At 45.5% G+C, this 27,872-nt stretch overlaps 1 protein-coding gene across 1 annotated transcript in view; it reads left to right on the plus strand.

Annotated features, from left to right (window-relative positions):
* The window catches only part of WWOX (WW domain containing oxidoreductase), an 897,629-nt gene that overhangs the window by 314,765 nt on the left and 554,992 nt on the right, over positions 1–27,872 (plus strand). The window lies entirely within an intron of this gene.

A 27,872-nucleotide genomic window follows, 5' to 3' on the forward strand; every position in this document is an offset into this window, starting at 1 on the left:
CGTCAAAGAGTCTCTTCAGCTCTGTGACTGCTGCGTTTCCACGGGCGTGCTGTGGTGAATGCGTTCGTCCATCCCACTTGCTTTGGGGCTTGTGGACTCAAAGTCAAGAATATGCTCTACACACCCCGAGTTTCTGGTTTTCTGCTAACAGAGGCCTCTTTGGACTGTACTGCCAAAATATTAGCTTTTTCCTTTTGAGTTTGTGATTGCTCTTCCCCAGGGGTGTCCAGCCTCCCTGTGACACCTTTTCTGGCCCGTCTGCCTGGAGAGAGAGAAGATGCCCTCACTCAGCAATTCTTTCCCTTCCAGCTCTGTCAAACCAGCAAGAAGGGAAATCAAGGACTCAAAAATCAAGAGTAGAATTTTTCCAGGGACCACATCAGTAGCAAACTTTGGGAGAAGGAGGCACATTTGGGAAGGATTCTGAAGGGAGCCTGGGGTGTTGGGTGCTCAGCCCTCTGTGTAGGCTTGTTGCCTTGGCACAGAATAACCAACCACTGTCTGGTAGGTGCGTTTCCACACAGGCTTGGTGGTGTGTAGGGAGACGCGTAGGTACATAGGATTTTATAAATATATAGGTCCATAAAAAAGGCTCATCTTTTGTTCTGAAAGGTGGCTTCTTTTCATCTTATTCACAATTTTTCCTTTTAAACTTTTTTTTCATTTCTTAAATAGATTTTATTTTTTAGATTAGGCTTAGGGTGCACAACTAAAGTGAGTAGAAAGTCAAGGTTTCCCATATACCTCAGCCCCCACATCTATACCGCCTCCCTCGCTACCAACTCCCCTACCAGAGTGGTACATGTGTTATGGTCAGTGAGCGGCTCTTCAGTAAATCCAAACCTGGAGCTTTCCACTGGCAACACCTTACTGGAACCACTGACCGTCAGGGAAGACCTGAGACAAGGGCAGCGGGGTCTCAGGCCCAGTTTATAAGCTCTACGTATATTCATGAGGCCAAAGCCTCATAGGCTTTCAATCTGTTCGGGGGTTATGCCAATGACAGTAATTATTGAAATTATAAATGGGCATTGGGATAATTGGTTTGTGAGCGGAAGTAGTATGTTTCTGTCCGCCCCCCAACACCTCACTGTATCTTTAATAAATGCTCATTCGATTGGCTCTAAGTCGCCGCCCTGATGAGAGTCACACAGTCTGAAGGCTGGACGCTGTAGACATTACAGGGTCAGAGCCTGGGTCCGCAGATGTCGCCCTGTGCTGTTTTTCCCAAGAAGTTGTTCTGTCTTGCCTCAAAAAATAAAAAAAAAAATTAAAAGGCAGATTGATGGTAGAATGGAGGAACCAGGACTTAGGAAAAACGTGTTTTTAAGGGAACTGGATATTTTTAAGAAATCGTCAAGATTGTCAAGGTGAAGGGGAAAAGAACTTGGTTAGAGTTCCCGTGTGCTTTGTGGTTTAGTCTTATTTGTAAACTTCACACTATCGTTAATGAGGCTCATCTGCTGCTGTCAGAGCTTATAGAGGGGGGTGGCAGAGGGGCACGTCTCCGCCCCCACTCCTCCCCAGCTAAGGGCAAGGTGTGTTGGAGGGATCACACTTTCAAATCACACATGTCCTGCTTATGAAATCTGTAATACTAGAAAACCCTTCCCACTGAGAAGTACTATGTGAGATGTTGCTGCTGGGAGCTTGAATGACTAGCTACAGAAAAGGGGCTGCCCATCTTCGGCTGAAAGGAAGTTAGTGACATGCATGATGGGAAAAGTTCAGAAGGAACATTAGGCTGGTTTATTGATTCAGCAAAAGAGCGTGGAGGTATTGGTTTATGGCTAGTCCACATTCCTTTTTTTAACATATAAATGCAACTTCCTCAGTTGCCTCTCCTTCACTGGCACTGAGAGAGAAACACGCTGCTTGAGTTAAGATTGAATACTACAAAAGCTAAAGGAATAATTCTGATGACTTTTAGTCTATTAACTACGTGAGGCTTCTTAATAGTTTGGCTTAAGGCAAAAATGATTTTACTCTAGTTTCATCCTTGTTGAGTCAATAATTAACCGAGTTTGATTAAAACTGAATTTTACTAAGTATCAAAACCATCTGGGTCTTTCTCCATTCATATGAAGAATTGCCCGAGTCTTTGTCTCCAAATAGTCCAAGGTGCGCGGTCCGGGGTGGGAGACTCCAGGCCTCTACATCATCGTGATCACTTTGCTGGGGGGAGGCAACAAGCATGGCTCCTTTTCCACCTGGCCTTGCTCCTGACGGAAGGTGGCACCCGCAGTGCCGTCCTTCTCGGTGGCACTGGCCTAGGGGGGAGACCCTGGCTGTATACCAGCTCCTTTGTAATAGTCTCTATTTCTTTTTTCCTTTTGGCTCTTGTTCTTTTCACCTTCGTTAAACTTTATAAATGGCCAGGTGGGACTGGTGGGGAGTTCCTGTCCTCTGGTGACTAGCAGAGACTGCGGGTCCCTCAGCAGCTGGCTTTGGGTCCATGATGCTGGGTTACAGAAGGGGTCCCTGCCTCGTGGCTCAGAGCCCCTTCCCCACTCCTGTTAAAGCCCTCCTTGTACCCTGTCTGTGCATTTGACTTTCTTCCCCACCAGGCTTAGTCTTTTCAGGAGTTAGGATGGTACTTTATTATTTTCATCTGTAGGTCCAGTATCCAGCACAGGATTTGACACCGGCACCTGTAAATTATATCCATGGAATGAACTTGACAAAAGAAAAAAATGGTCAAGGCAATGCAGGTCCCATCGTCTCTGGATGTTAAGCACTTGAATTTCATGTCATGGGCCCCTCCCTTTCATTCCATCTTTCTGTGCTATAAGTAGACATACCTGCTTTGGGCTAACTAGCATTGAGTAGTACCAAATGTTCCTTCCCATTTTGAGGCCTGACTGCTTTGAGTGTTTTAAAAAGGAAGTAAGAAGGACAGATGGAGAGGAAGTGGGTTGAAACCTGGTTCTTGCATGTGGAAAAGGAAAAACCAAACCAAACAATGAAACGGAAAAGCTGGTGAGAATGGTCATGAGCATGTGCGGAGGGTTTTGGGGTGTGAGGCCAGTGAGTGGAACTGAGGGTCGCTTTTCAGTGTTGAATTTTACTAGCCTAGGTGTGCGACTACTTATGGCCAGTGCACTACTCCTAGTTTCTGTGCGTGTGTGTGTGGTGGGGAAAAAGACGGGCCTTTGAAAAACACACGCGGACTGCTTGGCATCTACCGTGGGCGATGAGGCTCCGTTCCAGTTGCCAAGACTAAACTGAAGTGTCCCCATTGCCATTCACTTTTACTCTGCACAAAATGTAGCCCATTTTTGCACTTCTGCCGCTCTCCCTTCCCTCCTTCTCCCACTCCTTCCTTTCTCCTTTCATCTATCTTTTTTTTTTTTTTAACACCGCACGCTGCCTCACCCAGTCCACCACGGTAGCATTTTACCATGTTGAGCAAACTGTGGCAAGAAGTGCCAGCCGCATGCTGTTGGAACACCTGGCTGAGACACCTGAGCATCTCTGTGTGACCAGGGTGGGCAGACGACTTGTTTCAGTTTCCAAAATGGGGGGCTCAGTTTGGGCGTCATCTCGATGATTTCTGAGCAGCCTTCCAGCTGGACCAGCTCTTAGGGAGCACATGCATGTTTGTGCTAGAAGCCCCAGTACTATCATTTAATCCAAAAGCTCTTTTCTGTGATGAATTATTCAGGCAATGTTTTCCAAAATTGTCATTGATCAGTACAGACCCAGAGAGAGAACAATGTGCAGCCCCGTCCGGGCCGGGCCTGCAAGGAGTCAGTATTTTCTGGCTCAGAGAAGTTCCAAAAGAAAGAATTCCAAGCCAGTGTGTTTCTTTCTCTGGGCAGCAAGGAAGGCAGGTACCACACTCCGGTTTACTGATGTTTGGCTTGGATTAGAACCCAGCCAGGGAAATATACACAGCCTTGCTGGGGTGGAGGAGGTGCAGGCTTTTGTCCCTAAGCACCCAACAGTGAAGAATGCTGGGTGGGACGGAGACTCAGCTGGGAGCCTGTGACTGAAGACCTCCAGTTAACGCCCACAAAATTTTGACCTCTGAGCCCGAGTGTGCTCCCCTCAACATGCATTTTTGGAGGAGTGTATTGAAACAATTCTTGGAATAGTGCCCACCTGTTGTAAGAGAGCAGGCAAGCTGGTTCAAATATCTGTCTTCATGCAAGCATTTTGGCACTATTGGTGAAAATCGTCTGATGGAGAGTTCAAGATGACCACGTCCTGCCTGCTGCAGCCACACGTGGGTAGTTGTGGAGTTTTAGATATGTACTTGGGAGAACAGGAAGAAATACAAAGTAAAGATTTTCTAGGAAATGGAGTGGTAGCAACCATTTCAGTCAGCTTTTCCTTTAATTCTACTCTGGCTTTTTTGTTGTTGTTGCTGTTGGCTTGCTCCCAAACAGTGGTCCTCAGCTTTGCCTGTACTTTAGAATCACTTGGGAAGTTCTTTAAAAGTGGTGCTACCCCAGGCTAATTGAATCCAGATCTCTGGGGGTGGGGGAGGTTGTTGGGTTTTTAGGGGGAAGTGCGGCAGGGAGGACTGAAAACCCCTGTTATTCAAAGTGCCTCATTGTCAGATTTCAGGATTTGGGGGGAGAGACCCTCCCTCCCAGAGTTTACACAGAAGGTTTCTGAGGGTGTGGAACGGGTCAAATCCCCTTTGCGAAGGTGAGATAGGAGTCCAGCTTGACCCAGGATTTCAGTGTGCTTCTCTTAGGCTAGTCCAGTCCTTTCTCCTTCCTGTCTGTTCTTCCTTCACCCAAGGCAGACACTTCCACATTAGTCGCGTTCTGCAGGGTCTGCCTGCCATGAGCCCTCCGATATCCTTTTCAAACAGAACAAAACAGCTTTATCGACACATTATGTACCAGCCACACAATTCATCCATTTGAAGTATGTAATTCAGTGGTTTTTAGTATATTTACAGGGTGTGCTTCCATCACCGCAGCTTTAGAACGTTTTTTATTAGGCTAAGGAGATACTCTGTCCTCCTTTGCCACCAAGAGTGGCCCCTCCCGCAGCCCCAGGCAGCACCAGTCTGCTTCCTGTCTCTGTGGATTTACTGATTTGGGCGCTTCATATGAATGGACTGATGCAGGATGTGGTTTTTCTCCTTCTTCCTTCACTTAGCACGTAGTTTTCACCGTCCATCCCCGTCATAGCATGTATCAGTACTGTTTCTTTTCATGACTGAATAATATTCCATTGCATGGACGTACCACATCTTATTTATACTTTAATCGGTTGATGGACACGTGCGTGCGTTGTCTGCACTTCATGACTGTTAGGAACGGCACTGCTGTGGACATTCACGTACCGGTTGTGCTGTGGGTTACAATGGCATTCCAGTGTCCTTCCGCAACATCTCGGTGCTGTCGCCCGTAACACCGGGGGTGCCTCTTGAAATGTTTTGCCTCAGAAACAAATCATTGTTAGCACAGCAGGCAGCCCTGGGACCAGACCAGGGAACTTTGGGGACTTCTTCACCCGTGACCTACTGTATGGCCTTGAACTATTATTCTCAGGTGAGGAGGGAATGCAGTGACAACTCCCGTTTGGGCCTCCCTGCTTCCAGAGACAGCAGGAGGTAAAATGAGCTGCTTTCTGAGAAAGGAAGGTGCTGCATTCCTTGATTACTACAAGGCGTCAGTATCGTTTGTATGATTAATGAGTCCACATTTCCGACGTTCCCATTTAATGTAGTTGAGCCTTCTAACAACATCGCCTCTCGTGTGTTGCTGACTGTTTTTGAGATTTATGAGGCCTAACTCACAAGCCATGTGTGTCTGGATTAAGGAAACCTGAGAGTCACTGTTCCTGTCTGACCTGAGGAAATTTCCTTTAAGCCGCTTATCAGAGGTGCTTGCTGAGAGCGTGGTGGGAAGATGGAGCCTCCGTCCCCTGGTCAAGCCTGGAATCTGCTCTCATTCCATCTTAACTGAAGTGGCAACGCGCCAACAGATCTGTGGGTCTACCTTCAAGTATCTGCCGATGGTTCCACTTTTTAAATTTAGTTTAAAAAATACATGTGCTGCAATTCTTTTTCTCCCCATACTCCTACTCTTTAGTGTGGATTAAAATATAATCCATTATCATAAAAAAGAAAGAAAGAAGGAAAGAAAGGAAGGAAGGAAGGAAACTTTGATCAAGGTGGTTTAGATAAACTAAGTGTGCCTCTAATATTACTAACAACAAAGCAACCCTTAGTTTTATTTAAAGCGCCATCAATGCTGGATTTGTAAAACAAAAAGAAACCGTCCACATCATTTAAAAGTGGATTTCTCTTAAAAATATTCACAAAATGCAAAAAGCAGATACATATGTTTATTCATGATTTGACCACCAGGGGGCATTGTGGTTTGACTGTCTATTTAGACAGCCTGCATTCTATCAGTTTACCCAGAAAATAGAAGGCCTGGGCGGATTTCTGATTTCTTCCAAGAAGGAATCCTATCTGGAAGAAAACAGATGTCGATTCTTTCTCCTCACTCGCAAATAGTAGTGTTGTCAAATTTGCTAAACTTAGCCAGTTGAAGATTAACATGCAATATATAATGTGCATGTGCCTAACTGTACAATAAATGGTAAATCACATTTTTATGCTTTCTCTGAACTTGGAAGTTGCAAGTTATTTTTTTTTTATTTCCTGGATGTGATGAAATAAATAACATTCAGATACATTTTGAAAATGTCAGTCAGGAAAAAAAAAGTACATGGCAACTCTGTTTGATAGATTTCTTTTATGATTAATTCTCCTATTAAGTTTTAATGACTTTAAGATATAAAGCTAGAAACCACAAAACTAGGCATGGTTAATAAATAACTGAAATGCCAGGTGTGTAGAAATGCATCTGTGGAAAAATGAAATCATATATTCTCTGGGATGTATTAGGAAACAGCCCCTTGGTGAGCCTGAGGAATCCCTGAAGAGGGGGGAAAGTTTAAAAACAGCAAACTAAAGACTTTTATAAAAACGAAAATCCTAAGAGAAAGGTACTCTCTACAATTCATATATGTAAAATAAATTATTTTATGAACCAGTATTTATCAACAAGGTTGGTGTTCTCTTGGAACGCGTTCCTCCATTACAGAGTTTTAAAGATCTTTGTACAGATTTTCGAGTCTTTCTCGGCGTCTTCTCAAAGTTTCCTTCCTCGGCTCCTGCGACAATGGAAAGCGCCCTGCTGCTTTGTTGTTTTGTAAGTGCTCCCAGAGGCGGGAATAGCGGTGACAGTGTTTCAGTAATACTATCTTTTCTCCCCTTCTGCACCCAGAATTTATTAACTATGACTGTTCAACCTCAAAACATCTCTGTGAGCAGTGGGTGGATAGAAGAATTCATTCCAATTTAAAATAGCAAAAGTGAGTTTCCTCAGGGTCTTGCAGGCCAGCCCTGGACACGGGACCCCACCCCACGGGAGGGCCCTCATCATAGGCACAGCTGGGTTCGTCAGTTTCTGGAACAGCTCGACCAGACTTCTTCAGCTGAGCAGCTTGGAAACGAAATGCACATTAATTAATATGAATAATGCCTGGGAAGTGTTGCAGAGCACCCAGAAGAATATATAAATGTTTATGTTTTGTATATTCTTACGTCCAGGTTTTTGTGCCTGAAAGGAGATAAACGGTGCATTTCATACAAGTTCTTCTCTCCACCAAGGACTGTTGCTGCTCTTGAACTCCTCTGGGCCCCCAAAGCACAATCGGTGCTGTTTGGAGCCTTCACCCCTGGCAGCCACCCCCCCACCCAGTTCTTTGGAACTTTGAATCTAAAGATCTTTCTAAATACACTGAACTTATTTTTGAAAGTGTTTGGCCCATCCCAAATGAATACTGATTCCCAGCCTGTAAAATGCTTGGAGGGAGAAGACAGGGAATATTGTTCTTTTCTGTTTATATTATTTCGTACTGAGTGAACACACTTGCCAGGAGTCCGAGGCAGCCTCTGGCTCGACAATGCCTCATTTAACCATCCTGGTTTCTACAGCAGAGTCGGAGTCCCCAGGCCCCCTCAGCAGCACTCGGGTCACTCCAGAGCTGGAAGAGACCAAAGCAAATAAAGTGAATCCATCTCCCCATGAAAATCATCTTACTTTTATGAGAGCGAGGACATAGATTTGGCCTGGGCGGCCCAAGAGCCTGGTCCAACGCCAGATACCCAGGTCCTCCAGGTTTCAGAGAGTTGGAATGCTGGGCTGCAGAGCTCAGGGGCCTGCCTCTTGGGGCCACGCAGCCACACCAGAAATGAGGCTCTGGGCTTGCTCCAAACTTGGGAAGTTGCTGGGAAGTCTGGTTAGCAAATCCCTCATCCCCAGTCCTGGCTATATCTCCGCACTCTCGCTAGCACATGGAGCACGTAGGCTTGAGGCTGGAAGAAACCCCAAGCATTTGGCCAGGAACAGGTTCCAGCTGGCCCAGGCGCTGCGCTTTAAAAATTACCCAGATGAACTGATTTTGTATAGGGAGTGGGTGGAGAGGACTCCAGGGCCGAGGAGGAAGATTCGGCCTTTCTCTCCCTAATCATGAGCAATGTGATTTGGAGAGAGAAGCAGGAGGTTGGCTTGGCAACCCACATCTCCTTGGCTGAGCTCCAGAGGAGAGGCATGATGCAGAGGGAAGGCACGCCACATCCGGTCAGCCCCACTCAGCCTGCCTGCCCTTACGGGGCCTTCGGCTGGGCATCCTGTTGGTACCCAAACGATAGTCACTTGGCCAAGCAGGGGCTGCCTAGAGGGGAGGCGGTGGCTTCCATTTTGGGGGGAGTGGCTGCTGTGGACATGAAAAGACTACAGCAGAGATGGGAGGCGTCCCTCCAACCATGACCTGGCCTCCGGTCCATCCCTGCAGCCAGGCAGGCCACGTTCCCTTGGCCCAGTGCCCGAAGCCATTCTTGGCACACGCCGGCACCCTATGTCGCTTCTGGCCAGTGACTTAGCCTCTCTATAAACTGAACGGCAGCGCTCGGGTGTGCGTCACGTCTCTATTTTAACCTAAGAAAGAGGAGAAAAAAACGAAAAAGGAACGAGAGTCTGAGCATTCTCATTCTTGATTCCCTCCACCCCCAGAAGGTGTAGCTGGAATATCCAAAACTATGTCCACCCGCCCAAATGTTTATGGGCCAGTGAGGGATTCTGTGTCCTTTTCCTGCACCTGCTTCATTCCTGGGTGCAGTGTGATCCCTCGCTGGCCAGGTGGGAAGAGCCTTGGAGCGCAGGCCCTGGTAGAGCTTCGGTGTTGCACAATCTCACTTCCCGGGCCCTGTTTCTGCGGAGCCCAGATCCTTCAGGCCCAGGTGCTGTCTAATCTGTGCCGTTGTAAATACTGGAGGAGCGAGGTTTTTCTTGCAAGGGCAACATTATCTCGAATAAAGTGATAGGCGCTGGAGTGCTCTCGTGCGCAGCCAGCACAGCAGAGGAGGCAAAGCCTCAGAACCAGCCGTGTCTGGAGGGGAGAGAAGAAGAGTGATTTCTGTGTTGACTCTTTTTCCAAAGACAAGATTAACAGCGATGTATAAATATAAATATTTTTTTCTGGCCAGGCACCCTAGATTAGATTGCACATTTGAAATGTAAATTTCGGTTAGGAAACATGCGTGTTTATTTTAAGCCACTGACCCTCAGGGATAAAAATAAAAATAAAAAGGAAACAAACAAACCGTGTCACTGACAAGTGATAGGATATTCTATTTTATACCTCACAGATATTTTACAGTTCTGGCACTTCTAGGGACCACTTTGGAATGCTTCTAGTCTGGTTTGTCCATAAAAAGCCGTCTGTGTTTTTATGTTTTGAAAATACATGCAGCGAAGCCCAGAGCATGTCATATTAGGTACCTCATCCTTGAGGAAAGAGCTCGAGCCATCAATGTCTCCCGTAGCAGCCCCACCCCGACGCCCTTTGAGAAATATCTTGGTGCTGCCTTCAGCCAGATCAGCATTGCACTTTTGATATATGCCCTCAACTGGTTGGGGCGGGTGTGAATTATAACACTGTAGGGGGAGCACAGCCTGGCTGTGCCTCTCCTGGTGAAGCTGCTCCCCGTCACATCCGCCGCGGGTCCCGGTGTCCCACCTCACTTAATAAGGCGTCCCGGAGCCCCTGCGCTCTCACCGGTTTAAACTAAACCAAATGACAGGGCCTCTGCCTGCAGGGCACAGCCGACGGCCCGCAGCCTCGCCTTGACCTCAGTGCGCCTGCCTGTGTGTTTTCTGGACCCACACCCGCCCCGTTCTACTTTCACTTTCTCCGATCAGTTTTTGCCTCAGAAACAAGAACAAGCTTCAGAGGGTAATAACGCTGCTTGTCTCACAGAAGTAAGTGAATGACGACCATGCCCTCCGTGTCGCATGAACAGAGGAAAGCCGGTGGTCCCGGTGAGAGACGGGTGGAGAGCAGAACGCACAAGCCAAAAGGGAGCTGCTTGTGCACCGCTGGCTGCGCCCAACTGCCCGCCAGGTCTTCCTCCGCAGGGCTCGTCTCCGCACTGTGGTTCCCCATCCGAAGCAGCAAACGCTGCTCCCTCTGTGTCCTTTGTCTTTGTCAAGCCTACCAGCTCTTTTCAGGAACACAGATACTTAATTACCTGCTGCTGCTAGACCTCAGTCACGGGTCCCCCGGCTGTATTCGAAATTATCTCCCTCTCTAGAAGAATGAGGGGATTTTGCCAGCAGGATTTCCTGGAAAAGGGTGTATGTGTGTGTGTGTGTGCACGCGCGTGTGCACACGAGCATCCAGGCCTCTGTGCTCGCTGGCCGCCTTTCCAGTGTGCTGCACAGCCCTCTGCTCTCGTCGGCCTGGGGCTCAGCCGGGCTGGAGCCAGCAGGAATCTGTGACCCAGTTGTCAGACACAGACGCCGTTAAAACGCAGATCATGCAAACTTACAATTAAGCGAGTTGCATTCAATTCAAAACGAAGTCGTTAAACGCTGAAAGCTCAGTGCTTCCTAGTCATTTTACTACCTTTCACTATTATAATCTGTGCTCTTGAGGTTTTATCTAGACCCGCGGTATCCAGAATGGCAGGCGGCCGCGCGTCTCTCCAAACCTGCCTTCAGCGACAGCACCTGGGTAGCTCTGCAGTGGCTGTGGGATGAGGTGTCACACCACGGAAATAGGCATTATTTGGTTGACTGTTTTCTTTATATTGCCTTGGCTTAAGAAAGTAATTACAATGTTAATGATGCTGATTACGTTTCAGAGTATGCGTGTAGTCATGACATTATGAATATTATTTAAAGATGAGGAAATATTCTTTCAGTGTATGAGAAAAACTATTGTCCAGTTCAGCAAAGAAACTGATTATGTCACTGAGGAATGAGTAACATTCCAAATCGTGTCTATCTTGATTGTTTCACTTTCATCTTACTGGTTGACTTATAATCAACCAGCATTTATGCCGGAAATCACTCACTTATCAACTGGATCTTGGCTGTGGATACAAGGGTTTGGCAGAAATCAATGAAAGAACTGGGTGAGGATCAGTTGGTTCTATGGAATGTATAATAAAGCGTATTTTTACTTGTGAACTATGTGCTAGCGTCTTTTCTGTCAGTGAGCTTTCTGATACCGTGTGTGTATGCATGTGGAGGCATGTGTTCGTTTTTGGGCAGCCGTGTCAACCCTTTACCAGAGCACTGATTCCCCTCTGCCCCCACTGCTTCCTGGGAATGCTGGAGGGCTCTCTGAGATGGCATGCCCAGGCGTGCCTGCCCCCGTGCCGGCACACGGCCACCGTAATGGCAGAGTGGTAGGCACGTTTCCACCCCTTGTCGCCATCGGAGGGAGTGGGATGGCGTGTGCCCGCACGGCGTGCCCATAGCAGACTCTCGCAACGTGCCTGGTGCAAACCGCAGGTCTGTAGTCCGAGGATGTTAATTTTCAGAGAGCAAAGTCTTTTATGGCTAGCAAATTGTAGGTCCTCCTCGATCTCTTGATACATACAGCCCTTCCAACAGCCTGTGCAAAATTCGGGAAGAGGCCAGGAAAGGCTGCTGTTAATGTAAAGATGGCCGGTTACCTCCCTCGGCTCCCCCCCACACACACACGTTGTCTCCCAATCCAACCAGGGACCACTTCTGTTACCTTAAACCAGCCTTTTAGCGTGGTTTACAAGGGTGCCTTCTGCCCAGGCACTCTGACCTTACAAGAAGGATCTGAATTTTTTTTTCAAAGCTGTGAAATGATGTGCATCAGAAATATCCACCCGAAAACGAAGAGAGAACAAGGTGACACCTTGCTGTCTATGGAAGAGGATCTGGGGACCTTGCAGAGCTCTAGGACATTGCAGACACCTCTAATGTGAAGGGCATTTGTTCTTCCGAGAGCCAGGCATTCCATCTCCCAAGCCTGTTGCCTAAGAAATGCCCAGAACAAAGTGATTTCAGAGTGATTACAGTACCTCCCCACTTACATATCCTCCTATATTTCTTGTTATTCCAGTTGAGTACTGCATTCAGGCAGAGGTTGCCAATAAAGTTTATTGTAGGAGCAGTGTCAATATCTGTAGTACCCCCGGCCTTGGGTGCTTGTAATTAAAATGCCACAGATAGTCTAGGAGAGGCATGAAAATTTGATGGCAAATTGATTTCAGGTTCATCTTGAAATTTGTCCTCAGCTGGACTCGATACTCCTGGCAGACGTAGGATGGCTTTTGTCAGGAGGTCTGCTGGATGAGACAGAGATGTCTTGATCTGAATATTAAATACAGCATGCTATTTATGACAGATTATCCCTTTGGTGCTAGAACACACAGCTACTGCTCCTTGCACGTTCCTCGTCATTGAATGTGCAAGATAGGACCCCGTAGATCCACTTTACATATGAAAAGAAGTTGTATAAAACTGGCCGGGCATAAGAAATACAGAGTTTTAGAAACACTGGCTTCAAACACAGGGTATTCTATTCAATATTCTAAACTTAGAAATGCTACTTGCATCTAATTTAAGAAAACCAGAAAAATAATGGTAGTCAAGACAGTGTAATCAAGTATCACAGCCTTGTAGTGTTTCCTCAGAATAGTGAGTAGCAAAAAGGATAAAGCCATATAAGTGGGGGGGGAAACAATATTTAATGTTACAAATTGCTGGTTCCTGTAAACTTGCATTTATGCATCACATTATAAAAGCAATTACCCTTATGTATTGCTCATGCAGAAATGCACTATGATAATATAATTTTAAAAGTATATTTGTTTTCAGAATTTAATTTTAAAAAGGTTTGAGGGAAAAATAATGTTGAATTTTTAGTGTTTTTAATTTTAAAAATGTTGTTCAGTTGAATTAAACATGTTCAAGAAAACCCATTTAATAATCTGAAATTATTCATTTGGCAATTAATTGCATTAACTTTAGAATTCAAAGTATGATTAGAAACAGGGTCTAAAAGAGCGATATGCTGGTGAAATGCATTCATTCATTCATAGAGCAAATAAGAACTTAGTCCCTATGATGTGCAAAGCCAAACTGGATGAGAAGAGATTTCTAGGAGGGAATTCCCTGAGACCCGCGTCCTGGGCTGTCATATTGTACGTGTAAGTGGTGTATAATTAGTTTTTCGAAAATGCTTGAACTATTTGTGCCAAAATCTGCCCAGGTGGCTTGCAGATAAATGAAGGATACAGTTCCATTGCTTTTGAAATGAAATCCAAAAAGGAAAGCAGAAGCAGTTGCCTTCACTTGCGAATGTCACCAGCAACGTGGAACCCCCTCGCAGGAAGGCGCCCCACCCGCCCCTCGCTCCATGCTCCGTCCCAGGCAGTTACGGGTAGCGTGGCCCATGGCCCATCCGTGGACGGAGCCCAGCATATGCTTTCTGGTCATCAAAGTCGCTCCCGTGCACATTCCGGAGATATTTATGGGTCTTTTATTAGGACAGTTTTTATGGCCCAAGATTAAAAGTTAAAGTTAAATAGTAAAAGTAATGGAGATGTGCCTTTGGAGGATCCAACTGGTTTGTATTTTCATTCCTTCCGTTTGTCACGGCCCATTGGTTTTTGATGACAGCATTAAAAATAACAAAGATGCTTCCAGTCACTTTTGGAAGGAGACAGAGTATGAATTAACAAATTAATACAATAACATATGTTCCAAAGATGCTAATTTATGTCCCCTATGTAAAGGGGTGGGCTCTTCTTTTTCTGATGTGGAATTTATTTGTAGTGCCTTTAACATTCTCAAGAAATGCTGTGGGTACCATTTGCTAAAAGATTTAATTATTTGGTCACTGATAATAAATGTCCAGATAATACATTCAAAGTCCTGATGGGAATGTTTATGAGAGAAGCAATGAGTAGAAAACAGTGCTTTTGGAGGCCCATCCAAGAGTTTGCTTTAGATTCTCAGGTGTCTTATTGTGAGGTCGATCCCATTGGGCAGCAGCCTGGGGCTCAGATTCAGAATGAAGCTCCACGGCAGGGTGACTCAGCGGTCCCGTGGAGGAATGGAAGCTGTCCCCTGGCCTCAGATCCAGACTGGCTGTGAATTCCCCTGGAATTTACAGGTGCACAGAGGAGGTAAAAGAAAAAGGGTTCTGCGGTCAAAAAACTATTTCAGAAATGCAGTGCGTATGAGGACCATTTACATGCAAATCTGCCTTCTAGCTCTCTAAAAAGGGGGAAGGATCACAGTGTTTTCCAGATTTATATCAGGGCCACTTATCACTCACCCTCACATTTATTTATTTTCTGTTTTATGGCACAGCAGTATATGGAACACCCAGGCGATACACAGTTTTCCAACCTTATGTTGCCACTTAATCTCCACTTTTTTTTTCCTTTTATCATTTTGTGGGACCACAAAAGTTTCCTTCTTTGGAACTTCCACCAGGAAACTTTCTTTACTCACAGGACTCTGTGTGTTACCAGTCCAGATTCAAAGAACATTGTGAAGATTTATCATATGACAAATTTTCCTCCATTTAATATTGTTTTAAATCCTGTTAATGGAGTGACTATAATCATCCTGCCCATGGTAATACTTTAAAGCATTTATAAAGACTTTTCTCTACTTACAGAGCCTTCAAATATCAGACAAAAAGAGAGACTTTCAGAAATAGCAAGATAGTCTATATAGCAGGATATTCTAAAAGGAGCCAATTTCAATATCTTTACTAAAGCACTTGCTTTGACTTCCTCCTTTAGTAATTAGATAATTATGTATAATTAGCACATTAATTATGTGCAACAGCTGCAGTTGAGCATGTGTGTGTGTGTGTGTGTGTGTGTGTACAACTGCTTGGAAATAGCTCGTGAGTTCACCGTTAGACCTGTGCAATGTTTTTCCTTGGCGTGTTTTCACTGTACTTTTTTTCCGAGTGTGGGGGTAAGGGACAGGGCAGTGGACACAGTAACGACTTGGGCATGATCCCAGGGTACTCACGGCCACCCTGGTAAATGTGGAGAAGGCGTCTTCGGCTCCCCCGGGGCCCTCAGCGCCGACAACACCGTCCTTGCCAGATAGCACACAGGCCCGCCCCTGCCTGCCCCAGGACCCGATCTCCAGGGTTCCCCGATGCATTTAAGAAATGCATTTAATGTTGGCCAAAGGCTTATTATATATTATTAATTGGAATGAGTAGTTTAAAAAAACAGTATGTGTGGGGTGGTTTTCTTGTTATATAAAATGTAGGCATAGAAAATGGATTTACATAAATAATTTTACTATAACTTATTTGCCTGCCTCCCTTCTCTCAACAAATATTGATGAGATATCGATTATGTGCCACTTACCCTGCTGGTGCTGGGAATGCAGCCTGTAACCGGAGGGCCGCGTCTGTGTTTTGGGAATTAGAGGCAACTTTGTCATTTAAAAATATATTTTCCAATAGTTGGAAATCATTTTTTTCCCTTTATAATCAGAAAAAAGCCCTCAAACTGTGTGTTGGAGTTTAAGATATAATTTCATTACATAAGCATAAGGCTAGGCTCATAGTAGGGGCTCAACAAACACTGAGTTAAGTGGAATCTATTTCCATCTGAAAGCAACACTGAGATAAAACACCAGTTCTTTTTATTTTTATGTTTTGAAGGATCTGTTTGGCCTGGCGGTCATTCACTTCCTTGGAAGTGCCCTGGGGGGTGGGGGACGGTGGGGGCGTGCTCCTCACCGCAGACTTCCTGGGAAGGGCACTGACAGCAGCACCCGCTCCCGCAGTGCCCAGGTGAGAGGGAGGACTCCATCCGCTTAATCACGTCAGGCTCTCTCCCCATCTCCCCCCACCTCAGCTCCCTTCTGCACCTGCCTCACACCTGCCAGGCTCCACACTGCACCGAGCCTGCATGCTCAGCGCTTCAGCAACAGTTTCTTCTGTAAGGGCTTCGCAGAGGGCAAAGACTTCCTCTTCCAAATAAGTCAGCACATTCCCTTTAGGGGGGAAAAGGAGAAAAGAAAAGAATAAAACTCTCCAGCCTCGCATTCTGGGAAAGTAGGATGACTCCTAATGGTGAACCATGTTTGGCCAGCAGAAATTTTTTGCTTTGTTAGCTTTCTTCCCCTCTCTTCCTCATTCCTTCTCTCTTCCCTCCTCCCTTCTGTCTGCCTTCCTCTCTCTCCCCTTTGGTCTCCTGTTTCTCTGCCTTCCCTCCATCCCCTTTTATTAAAATTTCCTAACAAATTAAACGGTACCATGTGCTCAGTCAGTGAAACCATGCAAAGGAATAGCAAGAAACGAAGTTCCTGACTGCCTCCTTTCCTCCTGCTGTCCCCCCAGCCATGCCCTCTGCCCACTGACCACAGTGGACAGCCCATTGGGAGCCCTTCCCCCAGTTCTCCACGCTCTTTTATCCACAGTGTGGCATCAGTGGCAAATATAGGGAGAGGTTTCTGTATGCTTTTACAAGAATTCTGCCCCGTTTATGCACTGTGCGCTGCCCCTTGCTGGCTTATCTCCCTGACCAGTGCATCATGGGCGTCCCTCCAGGTCAATAGATAAAAGAGCTAACCCACTTCTTCTAATAGCTGCATAATATTCCATGGTATGGATATTCTGTGATTTATTGCAATTGGACATCCATCCATTTTAAATTCTAAGGTTCAGAGCTTTATGGGCATTTGGAAGCAGTTTAGAAAATTGACATCATCTCTGTAAATATACAAATTCCCTCCAGAATGTCCGGATGTTTATAGTGCCCCGCGCCCTTCGCTTGTTTGTGCGCTCTCGTCCCCCAGACGTCGTCTTCCAGTTTGCACGTGTGCCACTCCTCATATTCCTCCGAGCCCTTCCTTCATGCCTGCAGAATGTATATATTTTTACACAGGCAAAAGTTCAGCTGAAAGCATACTTATTTAGCATAATTTAAACATGAGGGTTTTCTAATGCTACTTCCATTTAAATAATTCAAAACTCCATTGCAAGGTGTCTGAATACTACGGGAAGAGAGCTGTTAATGGCTACATCATCGAGGCTGAAGATAAACTGTGTTATTCTGTCTGCCTTTGAGAACTATAAGGAAAAGATCAAGATTAACATTTGTCAATGTTGCTGTTACGTTATCTGAGCTATCTGTTTGCTCCGCCCTGCAGACAGGGGTCTGGCTCCTGAGAAATCACTCCCCCCTACCTTTAGGAATGGTGACTTTAAAGTGGACTTAATTTTAACTGCATTATTTGTTTGCTTACATATTTTGAAAAGTTTTGTGGAAAAGTCTTACGTGCGTTTCTTATCTGTGGACCCCCGGCAACCATCTTTTAAACGTGCAGCAGACATCTCAAAATATTAAAATCTTGCACTGCATTTAGAACTGCATGAGTGAGTCTTCTGAAACGGACATGTCAAGGAACTTCTCATCGATTATTTAATTACCTTTTCCTCAAACACAATATTTATCAGATGTAACTTGATACCCAAATTCCTTTTCTCGCTAAACAAGGAGCTCTCACACGAACACGCACACAGACACACCCACACCTTTATTCTTGTAGTCTTGGTCTCCCGCTGTATTTTACCATTTTCAGCACCCAGAGGAAAGTAATAGAATGAGCAGTAGAAAATCACCAGAACTGAAATGATTTCCAGCTCTGTTTAAATATAAACGTCTTGTTCAACTCCCAGCATATGTATTTATGGCTGTGTGATATCATTATGGCATCGTAATGAATATCTGCTGAATTACATGGGATTCGATGGGGGATGCCAGTGGATTTGAATTCTGTAACTGTCATGCTGCGGGCCGAAGAGGGCGGACGCTGAGATGTCCCCCTGCCCTAACACGCCTGCCAAGCGTCCCCAGCACTCCGCGCCAGTCTTGTCTGTTGAAGTGTCAGGTTGCACTGAGTACCTGTCGGGACAGGTGTTAGAAATCAAACATAAGTCACGTTCTGGAGCCGCTTAACTTGGCTCTGGGTTTGCTTTACTCTGGATTAAGAACAATATTGTATAGGCTTTAAGGTTTTTTTCTTATTCTGCACACCTAGCTTTAAATGAAGTGACTAGGATACCTTATTATTTATAGTCTTCTTGAAGGAGCGAGCGTATGTGTGCTGAGCACAGAGGTGTAGTGAAAGGAGAAGGGCTGGTCCTGAGTTTGAGGTCAGGGCCTTCCTTATTCTCTGTATGCACTTGAACCAGGGAGCACTTGAACATTGAACACTTTGGACTGCAGTTTGCTCAAGTTGCACAGGAACAGATAGTGCGTACTTTCCAGTCTTCTTTCAGGACCCACATGCAATGTGCACATGGAGGGTCTCTCAAGTGCCTGCTGGGTATCAGCTTAACACGTGCTGTTTTTGTTGTTATCATCATTCCTGCTGTCTTTGTATAAAACACTCCAGGTTCCCTTAGGGGTGATGTTTTTCTGTTTTTACACAATGGAAACTCATCATTTGGGCATCAGCAACACGTTTCTGAGCACCTAGATGTCACACATTTGAGGAATATTTACGGAAAGTCAACTGTGTGCCAGGCACAGTGCTCGGCCCTGGGGAGACCATCACCTGGCGAGTCCCCGCTTCATGGAGGTGGCATTCCAGGGGAGGGGATAGGAGCCCACTGGCCAGGGGGAAGGGTCCTGGTACAAAGACCAGCTGTCCCTGTCCTCAGTGAGTTTGTTGTCCTACCAGAACAGGCCCACTTCCTGCGAGGGGTTGGGCTTCAGGGAAAGAAGTCCCTTAGCAGGGTGGTGGAGGGAGGCATTGTCTGTGACTTAACTGTGCCTAAGGTGACATTTATGCTCATATTTCACATACATCCTACATTTGGGTGTGCACACAGAAACACATGTATAATTAGTGTTTGAAATGTTTTCTTTTGGGTAGTTTTGCTTGATGAAACACGGAATCATTCTATGCACGCGGTTCCATACCTCTGTTTCCTCATCCAGCTGTAGCAGAAAATTCCGTGATGTGGACATAAGATTTATGCAGTCATTGCCCAGATTGAGCATATTGACGGGTGTTTCTTAAAGTTTCCAAAGGTTCCCCCCACACTCTCGCTCAGCCTTGAATAGTGATACAATACACATTTTTGTTCATCTGTCCACACTGATGCTTTTATTTCTGTGGGATGGATTCCCAGGTGTGGGATTGCTGGGCCAGATGCTACATTTATAAAATGGATTTTTTTTATCAATCTAATGGATTGTGCTGAAGAGAGCCAAAATCTTGAAAGACTCAACTTAGAGTAAATTTTTGAGTTGTAAAAGCGGATGGTCATTAAGAGTACATGCATTGAAAACACTAATTTGACCAGCATATTATAGTATTACTTGATTACAATATCTGGATGACTTTTCATTTCAATATTTGAGGATGGAAAGGAGGCGGATACTCTGTCAGTCAAACGCACATATTTTGCACCCAAGTATTAGAAAGAAGCTAGCTTACCTTTGCTGGTATTTTGTAGAACAAAATTGCTAATCAGCGTCATCTTGACGCCAAGCACGAAGTAGTGCCGGCTGTCCGAATTGTCCTGGGGAAGAGGATGCAGAGGCTGAGTCCGGGCTGGTGCGCGGGCCACCAGGCGGGATGGGATGTGTGCAGAAAGCATCACGAGTCCATGCATCTGCTGCCCCTGTCACCGAGCAAACCCTTCCCCTCGTGGATCTCAAAGCTGGATAGTGGAACACTTGGGTGAAAGGTCCCCTGAAGGCCCAGCCTTTCTAAGCTAAAGGGGTCCTGGTGATGTCTGAGAGGTGAGCTATGAGTTTGCATCTTGCCATGGAGTTAACCGGCAACAAGGACCAAAAGAGCTCAAAGTAAATAATGGTGTTGGGGGGTCATCAGGGCAGCAGAAATGGGTGAAGGACTGAACTTGCAGGCTGCAGGAGAGCGCCTGCCAACCATTCCGGAAACACACTTCCTTAGTCCTGGAGGAGAACCGAGCTCTTTCCATTTAACTTCACAGTGATGAAACAACTTCCTCAATTTAAAGATTTTGACAGCTTGCTTATATAACTTAATTCTTGATCCCACTGGGGTTCAGCACATCCTCAGCGCACATTCTGTGCATCTTCTCTGCTTTCGGGCATTACGTCTTCACAGAGCGTGTGGGTGGTGATGGGGTTATTTCAGGGGAGCCTCAGAGTTAGGGGAAGGAAGAGAGGCACAGATAGTTAAAAGATGCGGCCCACGTTTATATAACACAAAACTGGGCAAATTGATGTAAACCTTCTCCTTTGAAAAATGGTCAGAATTTGTCTTATATCACAGAGCTTTTATTCAGATTCATGCATTAAGTCTGCTAGTATATGTTCAGTAAATTCTGAATAGGTATAACCAAAGGAATGGGAATCATCGTATTGGTTTCCAGATTGGTTTGTTGGTGTTATCAAGGCACCAATTTTTATGTGTCCTTCTACTTCCAAAACTAGTAATGTTGAAAAGAGTACTTATCATAGTATTAGGTGGTATTTAGTCAATGCTTTAAGAAAAAACCACTTATTTTAGTATAGTAAACCCCCAAGAAAATGAAATAGACCTATGAAAACTTGTGTGTGTTTGTGTGTGTGTGGTTTAGCTTGTAGGGTACAGTGGGCATTTGTCTGAATTTTATACTTTTGGTATTGGAGATGAGGAAAATGAGCATTTGAGACTCATGACAAATTTTTCAAATTTTCAAGAAGCTAAAGTTTGGACAGATTAAATGGTTTCCCAGTGAGTCACCTCGTAGCGAGTGGAGGGGCTGGCCGCAAACCCACGGACAGCTGTCTGCACCTAAGGCACACATTCTTCCCACATTGTGGAGGAAGAGGGAAGAGAGAGAAGACATTATCTGAAATTCAGAAGTCGATCTGAGATTCATTCATTTTTATCCTACACTCTTTACTAAAGCAGGAGGTAATAAAATCTGGAAGTAGTTGAAAAACCAGGGTTAGAAATGTAAAAAAAAAAAAACCCTGGTTAAATCAAGACACTATTTTGGTTAATTGAAAGCTTACTCCGTGTTAAAGAAAAAAACAAAGGGTTTATTCTTTGAGTGTTTCTTACACCTGGATTTTCCCCCACGTCACTTCCATTCACATCTCTGGCAGTTTTCTTCTGTGTCGAGTGGTAATAACTCAGCCAACTCCTGGGCCCTGCCTGCAACCTCTTTCTGTGTCTCGGATGTCACTCCTCTCTGCCTTCTTCAGAAGCTATTATGTTACCTCCAGATCTCTCTTTGACTCCCTGTGTTACCATTAGAAGACATCTACACTGGGAAATCGCTCAGTTCCTGTTTTTGATTAATATTTTATCAGCCTCAAGAGGAAATGGCGTTCTATAGCAACACTAATAAGTAATTGAGTGGACGAGAGATACCCTGCTAGCTTTGGTAAAAAGTACAGGCAAGGTTACAAGTGAAGAGCTCAGGATAATAAAATCAGGAATCTGAATTGAATATCTGGTAGGGTTAAAATCTGACAATGGTATGAGCAGAAATCAGGCACTATAAATTCTTTTTTGATCAGTGGCTTGCCAACCTATATTCATTGAAGGTAGTAATAATATTATAGTACTGTCAATTACTACCTTCATTTAAAGCCACATGTATAAACCAAAGTACCTAAAATGTTCATTTTTTGTAGTGTTTAACATGTACTATTATGCTTAAATTTAGGGTTTGTAAGTGGACAGCTGTACACTGGATATACGATAATATGCAGCAAATGATGACAATTCTACTCACCCTACCATATCCATATGGTTGTAAAAGAGAGGAAGCAGTGTAGTCATCAGTAATAATACCATCCGGTAATTACTGAATCAGAAACGTTTGGGGAACTGAAGGTCACGGGCTTAGTAGCAACTTGATTCTGTCCTTGTGCATTTTAAATGCTTGTCTTTTGTATCCGGGTGGTGGTATTTTAATTCCCACTGGACAGTCTGATGGGAAAAAAAAAAAAAGAGTTATTCTTCCATATTTATTTTTCTTTATCATGGGTGAAAAGAGTTTTTGTTTTTCATAATGTGGTGGGGACTGCCCTTCAGTAAGTGGAAATGATTTCAGCACATTGCGGTGAGGCTTCCTGGTAGGAAGATGCTGCATTTTCCTTCATACGTGGTGTCTAGGCGTGGGGCCCCTGATTTATGAGCCCATGACCTTGGGGCATCAGGAAACAGCTGGGTGTACATCCACTCCCCTGAAGGAGGCCAGGCTCTCCAGGGAGACCCAGAAGACAGCCGGGAGCGGGATTTTTAGGGTAAGAAATCTCAGATAAGAACAAAACACCATTTTAAGAAACATCAGTGGATTATTTCCCCTTTCCCTGTGTATTTTATTAACATTTGCTTTCGTGCTCAAGCACAATTCACTTAGGCTTGTGCTTCATGTGTATCACATGGGAACTTTCATTAAATTGTAGCAGTTCCGATTTGTGCAGTTATCAAGTCAACATCAAATAACACGAAGTGAGTTTGAGCCTGCAAACCTCACCTTGTAAATCTCTGATGCATTTGGGCTGATTCCCTTCTTCGTGCTTTCTCCTCCTTATAAAGTTACTTTTTTTATTGCGAAGGTGCTGTCATTGCTGGTTTTTAAGGGAAATTGTCACGAAGCGCCTGAGGTGGGAACCAGACCCAGCCATTGCGGATAGTGTAACCATGGGTGGTGCGGTTTTGTTGTGTAAAATTATTTTTTTTATCAGACACTTACCTCACTATCTCCCACCATTAAAATCCAATTTAATTAGTGAAATTTAATGGATTGCTGATTTCACATTTGTGTTTTAACTGAATTATTAGCAATTCAGTAAATGATATTTACTATACTGTAATGAAGTTTGAAACGCATTAATGATTTAAGTTCTTTTGATAATACACATGTTTCTTACGAGGCCAAATAGAAAATATTTGCCTGAGAGAAACAGTTCCTGTGGTTTTTACTTTTCAGTCGGAACTGAGGAGCAAAATGACTCGCAGCCTCCACGGCATTTTGCAGGGGACGTGGACGAAGAAGCTGCCAGCGGCCTTTCCTCTCTTTTTAAAAGGTCGTCTTCACCCACAGACCCAAGGAGGGGCAAGGGCAGCGGCCTGCGCAGGGGCACGTAACTGCCCGAAAACTGGCACAAGTTACAAACGCTGCTTCTTCCAGCTCTTTCCCTCTCTTCTTCCCCGGTTTGTCCCCGGTCACCCTGACTCTGACACGGGGTGTCCTGCCGTAGGACTCCCGAGAAGTGTTGGAAAGATGGGCACTGCTTTAAGAAAAAGGTCTGAGGAAAGAAGTGTAATTCTTTCCCTTCCAAATGGAGGTACAAAAGTCACGTAAGCGTATTTACCGTTGGATTGGAGCATTCTGTGTTCTGGTTGTAGAGCGCCTGCGTCATCAGATCTGCCTCTGACACCCAGTGGGGGTTCTGGCCTTTGTGGCTTTGGAGGACGTGCATTCCGCACAGCGCTTAGGTCTGTGCAGGCACAGCCCTGGTCATGAACATAGTCTTTGAGGGGCACCGGGGGACAGAGCGGTGGAGATGTGAGCACCCTGAGGCAGGGCTCCAGTCCGTCAGTAGTGGGAGGAGGGCAAGAAGCAAGAGCAAGAGGTCGGTGCCGGCCCCAGGGACGGCCACTGCTCATTTCCACAGGCCCCTCTTTTATCCCACTGCCTCGGAGGTGCTAGTGGTCCTGATCTTTGCACCAGGAAGCATGGTGGCCCTAGGCCATCTTTCCTCTGCCTGTTGTGAAAGAGGGCACTAGTACAAGGGGCCTAACGCAAGTGCCTCCCCCAGGGTGCACATTGAAATAGCCACAGGTTCTAGAAAGGCCGAAGGATATGCCAGACCCCAGTGCAAAATGGAAATGTGGGGCTCAGTCCAGGGGCAGAGATGTTCACCTCCCCTTTCTGTGGGCCTGCCACCCCAGCCTTGGGTTCCTCTGCTCGGGGACATCCTTGGGACCTGGATCAGGGTGAGCAAGAGTCCCTCTTCCGCCAGCCCAGGCTGGGGCCTGCCTTCAGCCTTCTGTGACCTCTTGACATTTCGTGTCTGTGCCCAGGCACCCCCTGGGAGTGGAGGGCAGAAGGGGGATGTGGTGTTCCGCACTGAGAAAACCAGGGTTAAAGGTGACGGGGTCTCAGGTGGGGGCTGGGAGGAAAGGGCTGGCCTGACCCAGGGTGTCAGTGGGCTGAGAGCAGACGGTGGAGAATACATCCTAGGGAGGCAGGGCCGGGGTTTGGAGCAGACACGCAGGGGAGTTGAGACTCCAAGTCCCCAGCACATGCTCCACTGACTGCTCCACTGAACTTCACTTACAAAATACAGAGCCGGACATCATTGCAATTAGTAAAGATTGCAATACAGCAACTGCAGAGCATTAAGCCCCATGCGTGGGGCCCTGTGCCCCTGCAGTGGCCTCCCTCCATGAAGCCTGCCCTAAATCCCAGGACAGCTCACCTCGCCCCCATGGAAGGCTCACCGGGAACATTCTCAACAAATGGCTTCTAAGATCCAAATCACAAGCTTGTGAATTTAATGGCAAAGCTTTTGTTATAAAATGAATATATGGCCTCTTAATTTCAAAGTGAGTTTGAAGCAAATAAAAACCTTCGGTGAGGTTGATATGTGACATGGGTGTAAACATTTGTCAAAACACGTGGAGAGCACACACTTTCTTGTACGGAAGTTATACTTCAACAAGGTTGATTAAAAAGGACTCTGTAGGGATGCAGGAATGCAGGACCTCAGGACAGCACTGACCAGCTCATTCTTCTAAGCTGGTGGCTGAAGCATCTTTTCCATTTGCTTTGGATTCCTCAGATGGGTCTGTTTTAACCGTGTTTATGTGCATTTCAGTCCTGCTCTGCATCTGACAGCGTGCCAGGCCTTTTTTGAAAACGTTATCCCATTTATTATAAGTATTTTTTAATCCTCACTCAAGGATATGTTTATTGAGAGAGAGAGTTAGAGCTACAGGTAGAGATAAAGATAGAGAGAGAGAGAGAGAAACATCAATGTGAGACAGAAACATTGATCCATTGCCTCCCATATGAGCCCTGACTGGGGATCAAACCCACAACTTAGGTATGTGCCCTGACCAGGAACAGAACCCACAACCTCCTGGTGTACAGGACGACGCTCCATCCAACTGAGCCACCTGGCTAGGGCTATATGTTATTACATTTAATTTTTATAACTTAATTTAGAGGGTATTCTTTAGTTCAATAGTTCTTAACTGGGGACAGTTTTGCCAGTCGGGGGCATCTGGCAATGTCTGGAGACATTTGTGATTGTCACATGTGGGGCGGGGAAGGTGTTGCTGGCATCTAGTGGCTCAAGGCCAGGGAGGCTGTCACACGTCCTGCAAAGCACAGGACAGTCCCCCACCTCAGACTGCTAATAGTGCCAAGGTTGAGAAACTCTGTCCCGTCATGAAAGGTTCGAGGTGGTTATGTCACCGGACTAGTAATTTGGAAGGGCGGAGATTTTAACACAGCGTAATAGTGTTTCCACCTCTTTTACTATGGGTAATTAGCAAGGAATTAACAGCAGAAGGTTGCTCTCACTACTGCCCATCTAGAAAGCACTCTGTTCAAGGTGCTAATTAGAGTGTTTTGTTGCCAGTAAAAACAAGAGTCAGATTTCATGATTGATTCATGATCATTTTAAAATTAATGCTGCTATTATCATACAAAGCAGTGGTAAGTGGAGGTGAGAGAATTTTTGCTTTGGGAGGCTAAGTCAACCCTGCAGTAAACACAGAGCTAACCCACTTGTCTCTGGCTTAATGCTTTGTTGTTTCTTCCAAGCACTTCTTAGGTGCCTCCGGGCTTTTTAACATTCTTTGGCAGTTGTAATTTATTAATTGATTTTTAAATTTGGCTTGTGAAAATGAACTTTAGTTAGAGGTTTGAGGAGAATGAAAAGGCCTGTTCGTTTCCTCCGCGGCTGGCTCTTCATGTTTAGCACGAGGGAGCGGAGGAAGTGAGACAGCCTGAGGACTCGGAGATCTGAGACTGCGGCCTGGCCTCCCGTACCCTGGGTGATGAGTGAGCTGCTCAGTACGGGACTTCCCATCATGTCAGTTTTAATGAAAACCCAGTGATATTAAGTGGCCCTCACTGGATGAATCCTAACAGAGCCTCAGAGGTCAGCTCTCCTACTGAGCTATACGGTGGGAGTGCCCAGGTAGGCATGGTTTGGTTTGGTTTTATGTTTCGTTTGCTTGTTTTGTATTTTTGTCCTATGACAGTCTGATGAAGCTGTCTCAGAATGATTTTAAATGTACACTGTGGAACACCTGGGATTATAAGGGGTACTGATTATACTTGAATATGGTTCCACCTGTGACCCCAAGGCATGTGTTAAAGCAAAACCAGAGTGTGGTACTAAGCATAGTTTTAGAAATCGAACTCTCCGAAGTGCTGTGGGTATGTCTCTGTTCGCACCTGAAAGTCTTCGCCCTGTGAAATTTAGTCTGGTGGGCTCTGCACCGAGCTGCCGATAGAGATGGGGGTAATAATTTGTCACATGTATATGCTGCTTATAATACTTAGTAGCTGTGCTAAACGTTCACAGCACACTATCTCACTTATTCTGCGCGTCCTTGTATGGTGGGGTACCCTCACTTGAAGGGTGAGAGCTCAGAGGAATGATGGTTACTATCCAAATTTGGAATTGGTTACATTTGCATTTAGTACAGCTTGGTGCAGTTGTGTGTATCTTACAAGTCTTGGCATATGTTTGGTAGAAAACCTAACCAGGTCTCAGGATGCTGCTAGCCAGAAATTAGGCAAACGGAGTCCAAGATCTCAGTTTGTGTTCCCCACCTACATGCAGACCTCCAGATTCAGCACTCCTGGAGTTGACCTGGAGGGACAGCGAAAGAAAGCACGGGCAGCATTTCCATTCTCCGAGACTGGTAGTGTGGCAGGTGCTTCCCTTCGGTGTTTCCTTACGGTGGAAAGGCAGGGAGCGAGGCTGTGTTCCAGGCCTCCCTCAGGTGAGGGCGGCTCCTTCGGGTACATTGCGCACGCAGCCTGTGTTTACTGGCATTGCCGTCTGATTTAATACATTGTGCTCTTACACCAAAAATATTTTGTACTTCACTACCAATTCTTTTAGACCTTTTTTGCAAAATGTGTGAAGTTGGATAATTAGAGAGAAATTGCTTGAACTTGCCGATCACAATAACTTTTTCAGTCTCTCGTCCACAACTTACGTGCCCTTGCGAACTCTCATGGCCAAACCGAGCAATGGATTTCAGTTTAGATTTCTACGTACAAGTGTTTCTTTGGACAGCATTGCAAGACCTGTGTCAGTGGTCAGTCAAGGAATGCTGGAGTATTTTTGTGCATTGCCTACGAAAGAGGAGGAGGCTTCTGAAGGATGTTTTGTGTGAGAAGAAAGTGCTGTGAAGTGTCAAGTCCCCAGAACAACACTACGGGGTGGGCAACGGGAGGTTTCCAGTTGTGAGCATGCAAAACACAGAGTCCTTAGAGCTATTGTAACAATCATAACCTGCATATCTTTTTCCCATACAAACAAC

This window comes from Desmodus rotundus, chromosome 12 (assembly GCF_022682495.2).
Source record: "Desmodus rotundus isolate HL8 chromosome 12, HLdesRot8A.1, whole genome shotgun sequence".
Classification (NCBI taxonomy): domain Eukaryota; kingdom Metazoa; phylum Chordata; class Mammalia; order Chiroptera; family Phyllostomidae; genus Desmodus; species Desmodus rotundus.